The sequence below is a fragment of the Triticum aestivum genome, chromosome 2B (assembly GCF_018294505.1).
Source record: "Triticum aestivum cultivar Chinese Spring chromosome 2B, IWGSC CS RefSeq v2.1, whole genome shotgun sequence".
NCBI lineage: Eukaryota > Viridiplantae > Streptophyta > Magnoliopsida > Poales > Poaceae > Triticum > Triticum aestivum.
Genome location: NC_057798.1, coordinates 732,716,580 through 732,732,930, shown reverse-complemented (window position 1 = coordinate 732,732,930; position 16,351 = coordinate 732,716,580).

The window sequence follows — 16,351 nt, the reverse complement described above, 5'->3', positions numbered from 1 at the left end:
AACATGATCATCTCATACAATAAAATTCAGCATCATGCCTTGACCATATCACATCACAACATGCCCTGCAAAAACAAGTTAGACGTCCTCTACTTTGTTGTTGCATGTTTTACGTGGCTGCTACGGGCTTAAGTAAGAACCAATCTCACCTACGCATCAAAACCACAACGATAGTTTGTCAAATAGACTCCGTTTTAACCTTCGCAAGGACCGGGCGTAGCCATACTTGGTTCAACTAAAGTTGGAGAGGCAGTCGCCCGCAAGCCATCTCTGTGCAAAGCACGTCGAGGGAACCGGTCTCGCGTAAGCGTACGCGTAAGGTTGGTCCGGGTCGTCTCGTCCAACAATACCGCCGAACCAAAGTATGACATGCTGGTAGGCAGTATGACTTGTATCGTCCACAACTTACTTGTGTTCTACTCGTGCATATAACATCAACATCAATAACCTAGGCTCGGATGCCACTGTCGGGTTTCGTAGTAATTTCAAAAATTTTCCTACGCGCACACAGGATCATGTGATGCATAGCAACGAGAGGGGAGTGTTGTCTACGTACCCAACGCAGACCGACTGCGGAAGCGATGACACGACGTAGAGGAAGTAGTCGTACGTCTTCACGATCCAACCGATCAAGCACCGAAACTACGGCACCTCCGAGTTCGAGCACACGTTCAGCTCGATGAAGATCCCCGGACTCCGATCCAGCAAAGTGTCGGGGAAGAGTTTCGTCAGCACGACGGCGTGGTGACGATCTTGATGAACTACAGCAGCAGGGCTTCGCCTAAACTCCGCTACAGTATTATCGAGGAATATGGTGGCAGGGGGCACCGCACACGGCTAAGGAATCGATCACGTGGATCAACTTGTGTCAACTTGTGTGTTTAGAGGTGCCCCTGCCTCCGTATATAAAGGAGGAGAGGAGGGGAGGCTGGCCGGCCAAGGGGGGGAGGCGCAGGAGAGTCCTACTCCCTCTGGGAGTAGGATTCCCCCTCCAATCCTAGTCCAACTAGGATTCCTCGGAGGGGAAAAGAGGAGGAGGGGGCCGGCCACCTCTCCTAGTCCTAATAGGACTAGGGGAAGGGGGGGGGGGCGCAGCCCAACTAGGGCAGCCCCTTCTCTTTTCCACTAAGGCCCACTATGGCCCAAATAGCTCCCGGGGGGTTCCAGTAACCCTCCCGGTATTCCGGTAAAATCCCGATTTCACCCGGAACACTTCCGATATCCAAATATAGGCTTCCAATATATCAATCTTTACGTCTCGACCATTTGGAGACTCCTCGTCATGTCCGTGATCACATCCGGGACTCCGAACAACCTTCGGTACATCAAAATGAATAAACTCATAATATAACTGTCATCGTAACCTTAAGCGTGCGGACCCTAGGGGTTCGAGAACAATGTAGACATGACCGAGACACGTCTCCGGTCAATAACCAATAGCGGGACCTGGATGCCCATATTGGCTCCTACATATTCTACGAAGATCTTTATCGGTCAGACCGCATAACAACATATGCTGTTCCCTTTGTCATCGGTATGTTACTTGCCCGAGATTCGATCGTCGGTATCCAATACCTAGTTCAATCTCATTACTGGCAAGTCTCTTTACTCGTTCCGTAATACATCATCTCACAACTAACATATTAGTTGTAATGCTTGCAAGGCTTATGTGATGTGTATTACCGAGAGGGCCCAGAGATACCTCTCCGACAATCGGAGTGACAAATCCTAATCTCGAAATACGCCAACCCAACATCGACCATTGGAGACACCTGTAGTACTCCTTTATAATCACCCAGTTACGTTGTGACGTTTGGTAGTACCCAAAGTGTTCCTCCGGTAAACGGGAGTTGCATAATCTCATAGTCATAGGAACATGTATAAGTCATGAAGAAAGCAATAGCAACATACTAAACGATCGGGTGCTAAGCTAATGGAATGGGTCATGTCAATCAGATCATTCTACTAATGATGTGACCTCGTTAATCAAATAACAACTCATTGTTCATGGTTAGGAAACATAACCATCTTTGATTAACGAGCTAGTCAAGTAGAGGCATACTAGTGACACTTTGTTTGTCTATGTATTCACACATGTATTATGTTTCCGGTAAATACAATTCTAGCATGAATAATAAACATTTATCATGATTATAAGGAAATAAATAATAACTTTATTATTGCCTCTAGGGCATATTTCCTTCAGTCTCCCACTTGCACTAGAGTCAATAATCTAGATTACACTGTAATGATTCTAACACCCATGGAGCTTTGGTGCTGATCATGTTTTGCTCGTGGAAGAGGCTTAGTCAACGGGTCTGCAACATTCAGATCCGTATGTATCTTGCAAATCTCTATGTCTCCCACCTGGACTAGATCCCGGATGGAGTTGAAGCGTCTCTTGATGTGTTTGGTCCTTTTGTGAAATCTGGATTCCTTTGCCAAGGCAATTGCACCAGTATTGTCACAAAAGATTTTCATTGGACCCGATGCACTAGGTATGACACCTAGATCGGATATGAACTCCTTCATCCAGACTCCTTCATTTGCTGCTTCCGAAGCAGCTATGTATTCCGCTTCACATGTAGATCCCGCTACGACGCTTTGTTTAGAACTGCACCAACTGACAGCTCCACCGTTTAATGTAAACACGTATCCGGTTTGCGATTTAGAATCGTCCGGATCAGTGTCAAAGCTTGCATCAACGTAACCTTTTACGATGAGCTCTTTGTCACCTCCATATACGAGAAACATATCCTTAGTCCTTTTCAGGTATTTCAGGATGTTCTTGACCGCTGTCCAGTGATCCACTCCTGGATTACTTTGGTACCTCCCTGCTAAACTTATAGCAAGGCACACATCAGGTCTGGTACACAGCATTGCATACATGATAGAGCCTATGGCTGATGCATAGGGAACATCTTTCATATTCTCTCTATCTTCTGCAGTGGTCGGGCATTGAGTCTTACTCAATTTCACACCTTGTAACACAGGCAAGAACCCTTTCTTTGCTTGATCCATTTTGAACTTCTTCAAAATTTTGTCAAGGTATGTGCTTTGTGAAAGTCCAATTAAGCGTTTTGATCTATCTCTATAGATCTTAATGCCTAATATGTAAGCAGCTTCACCGAGGTCTTTCATTGAAAAACTTTTATTCAAGTATCCCTTTATGCTATCCAGAAATTCTATATCATTTCCAATCAGTAATATGTCATCCACATATAATATCAGAAATGCTACAGAGCTCCCACTCACTTTCTTGTAAATACAGGCTTCTCCGAAAGTCTGTATAAAACCAAATGCTTTGATCACACTATCAAAACGTTTATTCCAACTCCGAGAGGCTTGCACCAGTCCATAAATGGATCGCTGGAGCTTGCACACTTTGTTAGCTCCCTTTGGATCGACAAAACCTTCTGGTTGCATCATATACAACTCTTCTTCCAGAAATCCATTCAGGAATGCAGTTTTGACATCCATTTGCCAAATTTCATAATCATAAAATGCGGCAATTGCTAACATGATTCGGACGGACTTAAGCATCGCTACGGGTGAGAAGGTCTCATCGTAGTCAATCCCTTGAACTTGCCGAAAACCTTTTGCGACAAGTCGAGCTTTGTAGACAGTAACATTACCATCAGCGTCAGTCTTCTTCTTAAAGATCCATTTATTCTCAATTGCTTGCCGATCATCGGGCAAGTCAACCAAAGTCCATACTTTGTTCTCATACATGGATCCCATCTCAGATTTCATGGCTTCAAGCCACTTTGCGGAATCTGGGCTCACCATCGCTTCTTCATAGTTCGTAGGTTCATCATGATCTAGTAGCATGACCTCCAGAACAGGATTACCGTACCACTCTGGTGCGGATCTTACTCTGGTTGATCTACGAGGTTCAGCAGTATCTTGATCTGAAGTTTCATGATCATTATCATTGGCTTCCTCACTAACTGGTGTAGGTGTCACTGAAACAGTTTTCTGTGATGAACTACTTTCCAGTAAGGGAGCGGGTACAGTTACCTCGTCAAGTTCTACTTTCCTCCCACTCACTTCTTTCGAGAGAAACTCCTTCTCTAGAAATGATCCATTCTTAGCAACGAATGTCTTGCCTTCGGATCTGTGATAGAAGGTGTACCCAACAGTTTCCTTTGGGTATCCTATGAAGACACATTTCTCCGATTTGGGTTCGAGCTTATCAGGTTGAAGCTTTTTCACATAAGCATCGCAGCCCCAAACTTTAAGAAACGACAACTTTGGTTTCTTGCCAAACCACAGTTCATAAGGCGTCGTCTCAACGGATTTTGATGGTGCCCTATTTAACGTGAATGCGGCCGTCTCTAAAGCATATCCCCAAAAAGATAGCGGTAAATCAGTAAGAGACATCATAGATCGCACCATATCTAGTAAAGTACGATTACGACGTTCGGACACACCATTACGCTGTGGTGTTCCGGGTGGCGTGAGTTGCGAAACTATTCCACAGTTTTTCAAATGTACACCAAACTCGTAACTCAAATATTCTCCTCCACGATCAGATCGTAGAAACTTTATTTTCTTGTTACGATGATTTTCAACTTCACTCTGAAATTCTTTGAACTTTTCAAATGTTTCAGACTTATGTTTCATTAAGTAGATATACCCATATCTGCTTAAATCATCTGTGAAGGTGAGAAAATAACGATATCCGCCACGAGCCTCAATATTCATCGGGCCACATACATCGGTATGTATGATTTCCAACAAATCTGTTGCTCTCTCCATAGTACCGGAGAACGGTGTTTTAGTCATCTTGCCCATGAGGCACGGTTCGCAAGTACCAAGTGATTCATAATCAAGTGGTTCCAAAAGTCCATCAGCATGGAGTTTCTTCATGCGCTTTATACCGATATGACCTAAACGACAGTGCCACAAATAAGTTGCACTTTCATTATCAACTCTGCATCTTTTGGCTTCAATATTATGAATATGTGTATTACTACTATCGAGATTCAATAAGAATAGACCACTCTTCAAGGGTGCATGACCATAAAAGATATTACTCATATAAATAGAACAACCATTATTCTCTGATTTAAATGAATAACCGTCTCGCATTAAACAAGATCCAGATATAATGTTCATGCTCAACGCTGGCACCAAATAACAATTATTTAGGTCTAATATTAATCCCGAAGGTAGATGTAGAGGTAGCGTGCCGACTGCGATCACATCGACTTTGGAACCGTTTCCCACGCGCATCGTCACCTCGTCCTTTGCCAGTGCCCGCTTATTCCGTAGTCCCTGTTTCGAGTTGCAAATATTAGCAACAGAACCAGTATCAAATACCCAGGTGCTACTGCGAGCTCTAGTAAGGTACACATCAATAACATGTATATCACATATACCTTTGTTCACCTTGCCATCCTTCTTATCCGCCAAATACTTGGGGCAGTTCCGCTTCCAGTGACCAGTCTGCTTGCAGTAGAAGCACTCAGTTTCAGGCTTAGGTCCAGACTTGGGTTTCTTCTCTTGAGCAGCAACTTGCTTGCTGTTCTTCTTGAAGTTCCCCTTTTTCTTCCCTTTGCCCTTTTTCTTGAAACTAGTGGTCTTGTTAACCATCAACACTTGATGCTCCTTCTTGATTTCTACCTCCGCAGCTTACAGCATTGCGAAGAGCTCGGGAATAGTCTTGTTCATCCCTTGCATATTATAGTTCATCACGAAGCTCTTGTAGCTTGGTGGCAGTGATTGGAGAATTCTGTCAATGACGCAATCATCCGGAAGATTAACTCCCAATTGAATCAAGTGATTATTATACCCAGACATTTTGAGTATATGCTCACTGACAGAACTGTTCTCCTCCATCTTGCAGCTATAGAACTTATTGGAGACTTCATATCTCTCAATTCGGGCATTTGCTTGAAATATTAACTTCAACTCCTGGAACATCTCATATGCTCCATGACGTTCAAAACGTCGTTGAAGTCCCGATTCTAAGCCGTAAAGCATGGCACACTGAACTATCGAGTAGTCATCAGCTTTGCTCTGCCAGACGTTCATAACATCTGGTGTTGCTCCAGCAGCAGGCCTGGCACCCAGCGGTGCTTCCAGGACGTAATTTTTCTGTGCAGCAATGAGGATAATCCTCAAGTTACGGACCCAGTCCGTGTAATTGCTACCATCATCTTTCAACTTTGCTTTCTCAAGGAACGCATTAAAATTCAACGGAACAACAGCACGAGCCATCTATCTACAATCAACATAAACAAGCAAGATACTATCAGGTACTAAGTTCATGATAAATTTAAGTTCAATTAATCATATTATTTAAGAACTCCCACTTAGATAGACATCCCTCTAATCCTCTAAGTGATTACGTGATCCAAATCAACTAAACCATGACCGATCATCACGTGAGATGGAGTAGTTTTCAATGGTGAACATCGTTATGTTGATCATATCTACTATATGATTCACGCTCGACCTTTCGGTCTCCGTGTTCCGAGGCCATATCTGCATATGCTAGGCTCGTCAAGTTTAACCTGAGTATTCTGCGTGTGCAAAACTGGCTTGCACCCGTTGTAGATGGACGTAGAGCTTATCACACCCGATCATCACGTGGTGTCTGGGCACGACGAACTTTGGCAACGGTGCATACTCAGGGAGAACACTTCTTGATAATTTAGTGAGAGATCATCTTATAATGCTACCGTCAATCAAAGCAAGATAAGATGCATAAAAAGATAAACATCACATGCAATCAATATAAGTGATATGATATGGTCATCATCATCTTGTGCTTGTGATCTCCATCTCCGAAGCACCGTCATGATCACCATCGTCACCGGCGCGACACCTTGATCTCCATCGTAGCATCGTTGTCGTCTCGCCAATCTTATGCTTCCACGACTATCACTACCGTTTAGTAATAAAGTAAAGCATTACATCGCGATTGCATTGCATACAATAAAGCGACAACCATATGGCTCCTGCCAGTTGCCGATAACTCGGTTACAAAACATGATCATCTCATACAATAAAATTCAGCATCATGCTTTGACCATATCACATCACAACATGCCCTGCAAAAACAAGTTAGACGTCCTCTACTTTGTTGTTGCTTGTTTTACGTGGCTGCTACGGGCTTAAGTAAGAACCAATCTCACCTACGCATCAAAACCACAACGATAGTTTGTCAAATAGACTCCGTTTTAACCTTCGCAAGGACCGGGCGTAGCCATACTTGGTTCAACTAAAGTTGGAGAGACAGTCGCCCGCAAGCCATCTCTGTGCAAAGCACGTCGAGGGAACCGGTCTCGCGTAAGCGTACGCGTAAGGTTGGTCTGGGTCGTCTCGTCCAACAATACCGCCGAACCAAAATATGACATGCTGGTAGGCAGTATGACTTGTATCGTCCACAACTCACTTGTGTTCTACTCGTGCATATAACATCAACATCAATAACCTAGGCTCGGATGCCACTGTTGGGTTTCGTAGTAATTTCAAAAATTTCCTACGCACACGCAAGATCATGTGATGCATAGCAACGAGGGGAGAGTATTGTCTACGTACCCAACGCAGACCGACTGCGGAAGCGATGACACGACGTAGAGGAAGTAGTCGTACGTCTTCTCGATCCAACCGATCAAGCACCGAAACTACGGCACCTCCGAGTTCGAGCACACGTTCAGCTCGATGACGATCCCCGGACTCCGATCCAGCAAAGTGTCGGGGAAGAGTTTCGTCAGCACGACGGCGTGGTGACGATCTTGATGAACTACAGCAGCAGGGCTTCGCCTAAACTCCGCTACAGTATTATCGAGGAATATGGTGGCAGGGGGCACCGCACACGGCTAAGGAATCGATCACGTGGATCAACTTGTGTCAACTTGTGTGTTTAGAGGTGCCCCTGCCTCCGTATATAAAGGAGGAGAGGAGGGGAGGCTGGCCGGCCAAGGGGGGGAGGCGCAGGAGAGTCCTACTCCCTCTGGGAGTAGGATTCCCCCTCCAATCCTAGTCCAACTAGGATTCCTCGGAGGGGAAAAGAGGAGGAGGGGGCCGGCCACCTTTCCTAGTCCTAATAGGACTAGGGGAAGGGGGGGGGGCGCAGCCCAACTAGGGCAGCCCCTTCTCTTTTCCACTAAGGCCCACTATGGCCCAAATAGCTCCCGGGGGGTTCCGGTAACCCTCCCGGTATTCCGGTAAAATCCCGATTTCACCCGGAACACTTCCGATATCCAAATATAGGCTTCCAATATATCAATCTTTACGTATCGACCATTTCGAGACTCCTCGTCATGTCCGTGATCACATCCGGGACTCCGAACAACCTTCGGTACATCAAAATGCATAAACTCATAATATAACTGTCATCGTAACCTTAAGCGTGCGGACCCTACGGGTTCGAGAACAATGTAGACATGACCGAGACACGTCTCCGGTCAATAACCAATAGCGGGACCTGGATGCCCATATTGGCTCCTACATATTCTACGAAGATCTTTATCGGTCAGACCACATAACAACATATGTTATTCCCTTTGTCATCGGTATGTTATTTGCCCGAGATTCGATCGTCGGTATCCAATACCTAGTTCAATCTGGTTACTGGCAAGTCTCTTTACTCGTTCCGTAATACATCATCTCACAACTAACATATTAGTTGTAATGCTTGCAAGGCTTATGTGATGTGTATTACCGAGAGGGCCCAGAGATACCTCTCCGACAATCGGAGTGACAAATCCTAATCTCGAAATACGCCAACCCAACATCGACCATTGGAGACACCTGTAGTACTCCTTTATAATCACCCAGTTACGTTGTGACGTTTGGTAGTACCCAAAGTGTTCCTCCGGTAAACGGGAGTTGCATAATCTCATAGTCATAGGAACATGTATAAGTCATGAAGAAAGCAATAGCAACATACTAAACGATCGGGTGCTAAGCTAATGGAATGGGTCATGTCAATCAGATCATTCTACTAATGATGTGACCTCGTTAATCAAATAACAACTCATTGTTCATGGTTAGGAAACATAACCATCTTTGATTAACGAGCTAGTCAAGTAGAGGCATACTAGTGACACTTTGTTTGTCTATGTATTCACACATGTATTATGTTTCCGGTAAATACAATTCTAGCATGAATAATAAACATTTATCATGATTATAAGGAAATAAATAATAACTTTATTATTGCCTCTAGGGCATATTTCCTTCACACCCCAGCCCCGGGCGTTGCAACCCGGTTTACCTCCGGTGGGTTACTCGGCCCTGCACCGGGTGTGCGGAAGAGGTTTCTAGGATCATAAACCGGAGGCAGACGGGATTGAGCCTTCTGGTGCCTTCTCCTCATGACCTCATTTGACACGTTCAGATCCATCGTAAGCTGAAGAGCCTCTGATTGAATCTGCTGGGACTGAGCATCCAGAGCCGCCCGCTCCATGGCCATCCCGACGTCCTCCGCTGCTAAGTTTTCCTTGGCTTGTGCTACCTCCTCGTGTAATCGTGCCAGCTCTGCATCATGTTGAGCTTGATCCGCCGGGTTGACCATGGCGGTTAATAGGGCTGTCATACTATCCATTAGATCCATCAGTACCTGAGCCAGTGGGTGCGCAGGGCCTCCTGTCCTGGCTGTCGCTAACCCGGAGGTTATCGCTGCCGCAGCCATAGAGTTTTGAACAGGTTGTGTGCCAGCCATGAAGATCCCAACTCTGCTCGGCGGCTCAAAGGGGTCCAGAATACTGCTGCCATCAGAACAGCCCCCAAGCCCGCTGTCTTGCAGCTGACACAACGAATCTGTCTCACCCATGAACGACTCACCATCAGAGCAAATGGCCTTCTCACCGCCAGACACAGATCCTTTAGAAAATTCCCCTCCATGGATGCATCCCACGAAGGCACGCTTCAAGGTAGGCTAAGCCTGGGCGGGTCTCGCACGCTGAGCCGTCTCGACGATGTCGGTGCAGATTTCTGGCTTAGGGCCTGGCTCGCCGATCTTGCTGATGAAGACGCGGATTCCACCGAAGGGGACCCGGTACCCGTACTCAATTGAGCCGGCCTCGGGGCCCCAGCCTACGTTGTTGATGTAGAGCTTGCCGCGACGACTCTTGGTCATCCGGCCCACATCGTATACTTTGAGCCCTTCGAAGCTGCCCTTCAAGAACTCAAATCCACCGTGCGCTGGCCCCATAGTGGGTGCCAACTGTCCTGGAATTGTCACGACAGATGTCCTAGTGAAAGGACTTAGTCGTGGAGCCATCACAACTAGGAAGATTAAAGGGGTTAAAACGGGACAAAGGACATGGGAGTTTATACTGGTTTGGCCCCTTGCGGTGAAGGTAATGGCTTAATCCAGTTTGAGGTGGGATTGCTTATGTCTCGATGACTAGGGAGTGAATCCGCTTGACCTACCTATCGATCTGATGTTACTTGTCCTGAACCACCGCCGGGTCATCCCTTTATATACAGAGGTCGACGCCCAACGGCTCACAGAGTCCCGACCGGCTCATAAACAGTGTCCGGCTCGGTCTCTCTCTATTCTTGCCTTACAATACAAGTTACATACATATGGCGGTTTATCTCTACGGGCCTTGAGTCGCCTTTGGGCTTGGGGCCCTTAACTGAACCGCCATCTTCAAGTGTTGTCTTGGGCTTCATATCTTGAATCGCCATAGGTATAACCCGGCCCCTCCTGGGCGGGTCATACCTAATAGTTATATCCCCAACACAACCCCTTTATCGCGTTGGTTGTGAGGTTCTTGTTTGTTTGTGTAGGTACGAGGGACTTGCGTGGAGCCTCGTATTGGATTCATACCTTGGTTCTCAAAAACTGAGGGAAATACTTACGCTACTTTGCTGCATCACCCTTTCCTCTTCAAGGGAAAACCAATGCAGTGCTCAAGAGGTAGCAAGACGGATTTCTGGCACCGTTGCCAGGGAGGTCTTCGCACAAGTCAAGACATACCAAGTACGCATCACAAACTCTTGTCCCTCACATTACATTATTTGTCATTTGCCTCTTGTTTTCCTCTCCCCCACTTCACCCTTGCAGTTTTACTCGCCCTCTCTTTCCCGTTCTCCTCTCTTTTTCGCTTGCCTCTTGTGTCCTTGTGTGCTGGATTGCTTGTCACGATGGCTCAAGATAATACTAAATTGTGTGACTTTTCCAATACCAACAATAATGATTTCCTTAGCACTCCGATTGCTCCTCTTAACGATGCTGAATCTTGTGAAATCAATGCTGCCTTGTTGAATCTTGTTATGAAAGATCAATTCTTCGGCCTCCCTAGTGAAGATGCCGCTACTCATCGAAAGAACTTTGTTTGTGTGATATGCAAAAGAAGAAAGACATGGATAATGATATTGTTAAATTGAAGTTATTTTCGTTTTCGCTTAGGGATCATGCTAAAACTTGGTTTTTGTCTTTGCCTAAAAATAGTATTGATTCATGGAATAAGTGCAAAGATGCTTTTATCTCTAAGTATTTTCCTCCCGCTAAGATCATCTCTCTTAGAAACTATATTATGAATTTTAAGCAACTTGATCATGAGCATGTTGCCCAATCTTGGGAGAGGATGAAATTAATGATTCGCAATTGCCCTACACATGGTTTAAATTTATGGATGATCATACAATTTTTTTATGCCGGATTGAATTTTGCTTCTAGAAATCTTTTAGATTCGGCTGCGGGAGGAACTTTTATGGAAATCACTTTACGTGAAGCTACTAAACTCTTAGATAATATTATGGTTAATTATTCTCAATGGCACACCGAAAGATCTACTAGTAAAAAAGTTCATGCGATAGAAGAGATTAATGTTTTGAGTGGAAAGATGGATGAACTTATGAAATTGTTTAATAATAAGAGTGCTCCTATTCATCCTAGTGATATGCCTTTGTCTACTTTCATTGAGAATAATAATGAATCTATGGATGTGAATTTTTTTGGTAGGAATAATTTTGGTAACAACGCGTATAGAGGAAACTTTAATCCTGGGCCATTTCCTAGTAATTCCTCTGATAATAGATAATTCCTACAACAACTCTTATGGAAAATTTAATAAGATACCCTCTGATTTTGATAATAGTGTTAAAGAATTTATGATCTCTCAAAAGAATTTCAATGCTTTGCTTGAAGAAAAATTGCTTGAAGTTGATGAATTGGCTAGGAACATGGATAGAATTTCTCTTCATGTTGATTCTTTGAAACTTAGATCTATTCCACCTAAGCATGATATCAATGAGTCTCTCAAAGCCATGAGAATTTACATTGATGAGTGCAAAGAAAGAACCGCTAGGATGCGCGCTAAGAAAGATTGCTTTGTAAGAGCGTGTTTTTCTAGTTTTCATGATAATAATGGTGAAGATCTAAAAGTGATTGATGTGTCCCCTATTAAAACTTTGTTTTGCAATATGAATCTTGATAATGATGGGACTGGAGATGAGTCAACTTTAGTTACCCAATGATTCAGAGTTTTTAGATCTTGATGCTAAATTTGGTAAAAGTGGGATTGGAGAGATCAAAACTTTAAATACAATGAACTTAATATTTTGGATTTCAAGGAATTTAATTATGATAATTGTTCTTTAGTAGATTGTGTTTCCTTGTTGCAATCCCTGTTGAATTCTCCTCATGCTTATAGTCAAAATAAAGCTTTTACCAAACATATCGTTGATGCTTTGACACAATCTTATGAAGAAAAACTTGAATTGGAAGTTTCTATCCCTAGAAAACTTTATGATGAGTGGGAACCTACTATTAAAATTAAGATTAAAGATCATGAATGCTATGCTTTGTGTGATTTTGGTGCTAGTGTTTCCACGATTCCAAAAACTTTATGTGATGTGCTAGGTTTCCGTGATTTTGATGATTGCTCTTTAAACTTGCACCTCGCGGATTCTACCATTAAGAAACCTATGGGAAGGATTAATGATGTTCTTATTGTTGCAAATAGGAATTATGTGCCCGTAGATTTTATCGTTCTTGATATAGATTGAAATCTTTCATGTCCTATTATTCTTGGTAGACCTTTCCTTAGAACGATTGGTGCAATTATTGATATGAAGGAAGGAAATATTAGATTCCAATTTTCATTAAGGAAAGACATGGAACACTTTCCTAGAAAGAAAATCAAATTACCTTATGAATCTATTATGCGAGCCACTTATGAATTGAATATCAAAGATGACAATACTTAGATCTATTCTCGCTTTTATGCCTAGCTAGGGGTGTTAAACGATAGCGCTTGTTGGGAGGCAACCCAATTTTATTTTTGTTCCTTGCTTTTTGTTCCTGTTTAGTAATAAATAATTCATCTAGCCTCTGTTTAGATGTGGTTTTATGTTTTAATTTGTGTTTGTGCCAAGTAGAACCTATAGGATCATCTTGGGTGATAGTTAATTTGATCTTGCTGAAAAACAGAAACTTTTGCGCGCACAAGAATAATTTTAATAAATCAAATAAACGTGCTTTTCAGTTGATTATTTTTGCAGTAGATCAACAGACAAATTGCCTAGGACTTCCTTTTTTGGTAGTAATTTTAGAGTTCCACAAGTATTCGGAAGTTACAGATTGCAACAGACTGTTCTGTTTTTGACAGATTCTGTTTTTCGTGTGTTGTTTGCTTATTTTGATGAATGTATGGGTAGTATCGGGGGGGGGGGGTATATATGAACCACAGAGAAGTTGGAATAGAGTTGGTTTAACACCAATATAAATAAAGAATGAGTTCATTACAATACCTTAAAGTGGTGGTTTGTTTTATTTCTCTAACGGAGCTCATGAGATTTTGTGTTGAGTTTTGTGTTGTGAAGTTTTCAAGTTTTTGGGTAAAGATTTTATGGACTATGGAATAAGGAGTGGCAAGAGCCTAAGCTTGGGGATGCCCATCGGACCCCAAGATAATTCAAGGACAACCAAAAGCCTAAGCTTGGGGATGCCCCGGAAGGCATCCCCTCTTCCGTCTTCGTCTATCGGTAACTTTACTTGGAGCTATATTTTTATTCACCAAATGATATGTGTTTTGCTTGAAGCGTCTTGTATGATATGAGTCTTAGCTTTTTATTTTACCACAATCATCCTTTCTATACACACCTTTTGGGAGAGACACAACATGATTCAGAATTTATTAGAATACTCTATGTGCTTCACTTTTATCTTTTGAGCTATACAATTTTGCTCTAGTGCTTCACTTATATATTTTTAGAGCATGGCGGTGGTTTTATTTTGTAGAAATTATTGATCTCTCATGCTTCAGTTATATTATTTTCAGAGTCCTTTAGAATAGCTTGGTATTTGCTACGGTTATAAAATCGGTCCTAATATGATGGGCATCCAAGTTGGGTATAATAAAAACTATCATATAGAAAGTGCATTGAATACTATGAGAAGTTTGATGCTTGATGATTGTTTTGAGATATGAAGATGGTGATATTAGAGTCATGCTAGTGGGGTAGTTGTGAATTTGTGGAATACTTGTGTTGAAGTTTGTGATTCCTGTAGCATGCACGTATTGTGAACCATTATGTGATGAAGTTGGAGCATGATTTATTTATTGATTGTCTTCCTTATGAGTGGCGGTCGGGGACGAGCGATGGTCTTTTCCTACCAATCTATCACCCTAGGAGCATGCACATAGTACTTCGTTTCGACAACTTGTAGATTTTTGCAATAAGTATATGAGTTCTTTATGACTAATGTTGAGTCCATGGATTATACGCACTCTCACCCTTCCACCATTGCTAGCCTCTCTTGTGTCACGCAACTATCGCCGGTACCATACACCCACCATATACCTTCCTCAAAACAGCCACCATACCTACCTATTATGGCATTTCCATAGCCATTTCGAGATATATTGCCATTCAACTTTCCACCGTTTCGTTTATTATGACACGCTCCATCATTGTCATATTGCTTTTTTGCATGATCATGTAGTTGACATCGTATTTGTGGCAAAGCCACCTTGATAATTCTTTCATACATGTCACTCTTGATTCATTGCATATCCCAGTACACCGCCGGAGGCATCCACATAGAGTCATATTTTGTTCTAAGTATTGAGTTGTAATCTTGAGTTGTAAGTAAATAAAAGTGTGTTGATCTTCATTATTAGAGCATTGTCCCAAGTGAGGAAAGGATGATGGGGACTATGATTCCCCCACAAGTCGGGATGAGACTCCAGACTTTATGAAAAATAAAAGTGGCCAAAGAAGCCCAAATAAAAAATAAAAAGAGAGGCCAAAGAAGCCCACCAAAAAAAGAGAGAAAAAGAGAGAAGGGACAATGTTACTATCGTTTTCCACACTTGTGCTTCAAAGTAGCACCATGATCTTCATCATAGAGAGTCTCCTATGTTGTCACTTTCATATACTAGTGGGAATTTTACATTATAGAACTTGGCTTGTATATTCCAATGATGGGCTTCCTCAAAATGCCCCAGGTCTTCATGAGCAAGCAAGTTGGCTGCACACCCACTTAGTTTCTTTGGTTGATCTTTCATACACTTATAGCTCTAGTGCATCCATTGCATGGCAATCCCTACTCAGTCACATTGATATCTATTAATGGGCATCTCCAAAGCTCATTGATACGCCTAGTTGATGTGAGACTATCTTCTCCTTTTTTGTCTTCTCCACAACTACCATTCTATTCCACATATAGTGTTACGTCCATGGCTCACGCTCATGTATTGCATGAAAGTTGAAAAAGTTTGAGAACATCAAAAGTATGAAACAATTGCTTGGCTTGTCATCGGGGTTGTGCATGATTTAAATATTTTGTATGATGGGGATAGAGCATAGCCAGGCTATATGATTTTGTAGGGATAGCTTTCTTTAGCCATGTTATTTTGAGAAGACATGATTGCTTTATTAGTATGCTTAAAGTATTATTGTTTTCATGTCAATATGAACTTTTATCTTGAATCATTTGGATCTGAACATTCATGCCACAATAAAGAAAATTACATTGAGAATTATGCTAGGTAGCATTCCACATCAAAAATTCTGTTTTTATCATTTACCTACTCGAGGAGGAGCAGGAATTAAGCTTGGGGATGCTCTGATACATCTACAACGTATGTATAATTTTTGATTGTTCCATGCTATTACATTACCCGTTTTGGATGTTTATGGGCTTTACTATACACTTTTATATCATTTTTGGGACTAACCTATTAACCAGAGGCCCAGCCCAAATTGCTGTTTTTTTTACCTATTTTAGTGTTTCGAAGAAAAGGAATATCAAATGGAGTCCAAACGGAATGAAACCTTCGGGAGAGATCTTTTTGGAACAAACACAATCCAGGAGACTTGGAGTGGACGTCAAGAAGCAGCCGAGGCGGCCACGAGGCAGGAGGGCGCGCCCTAG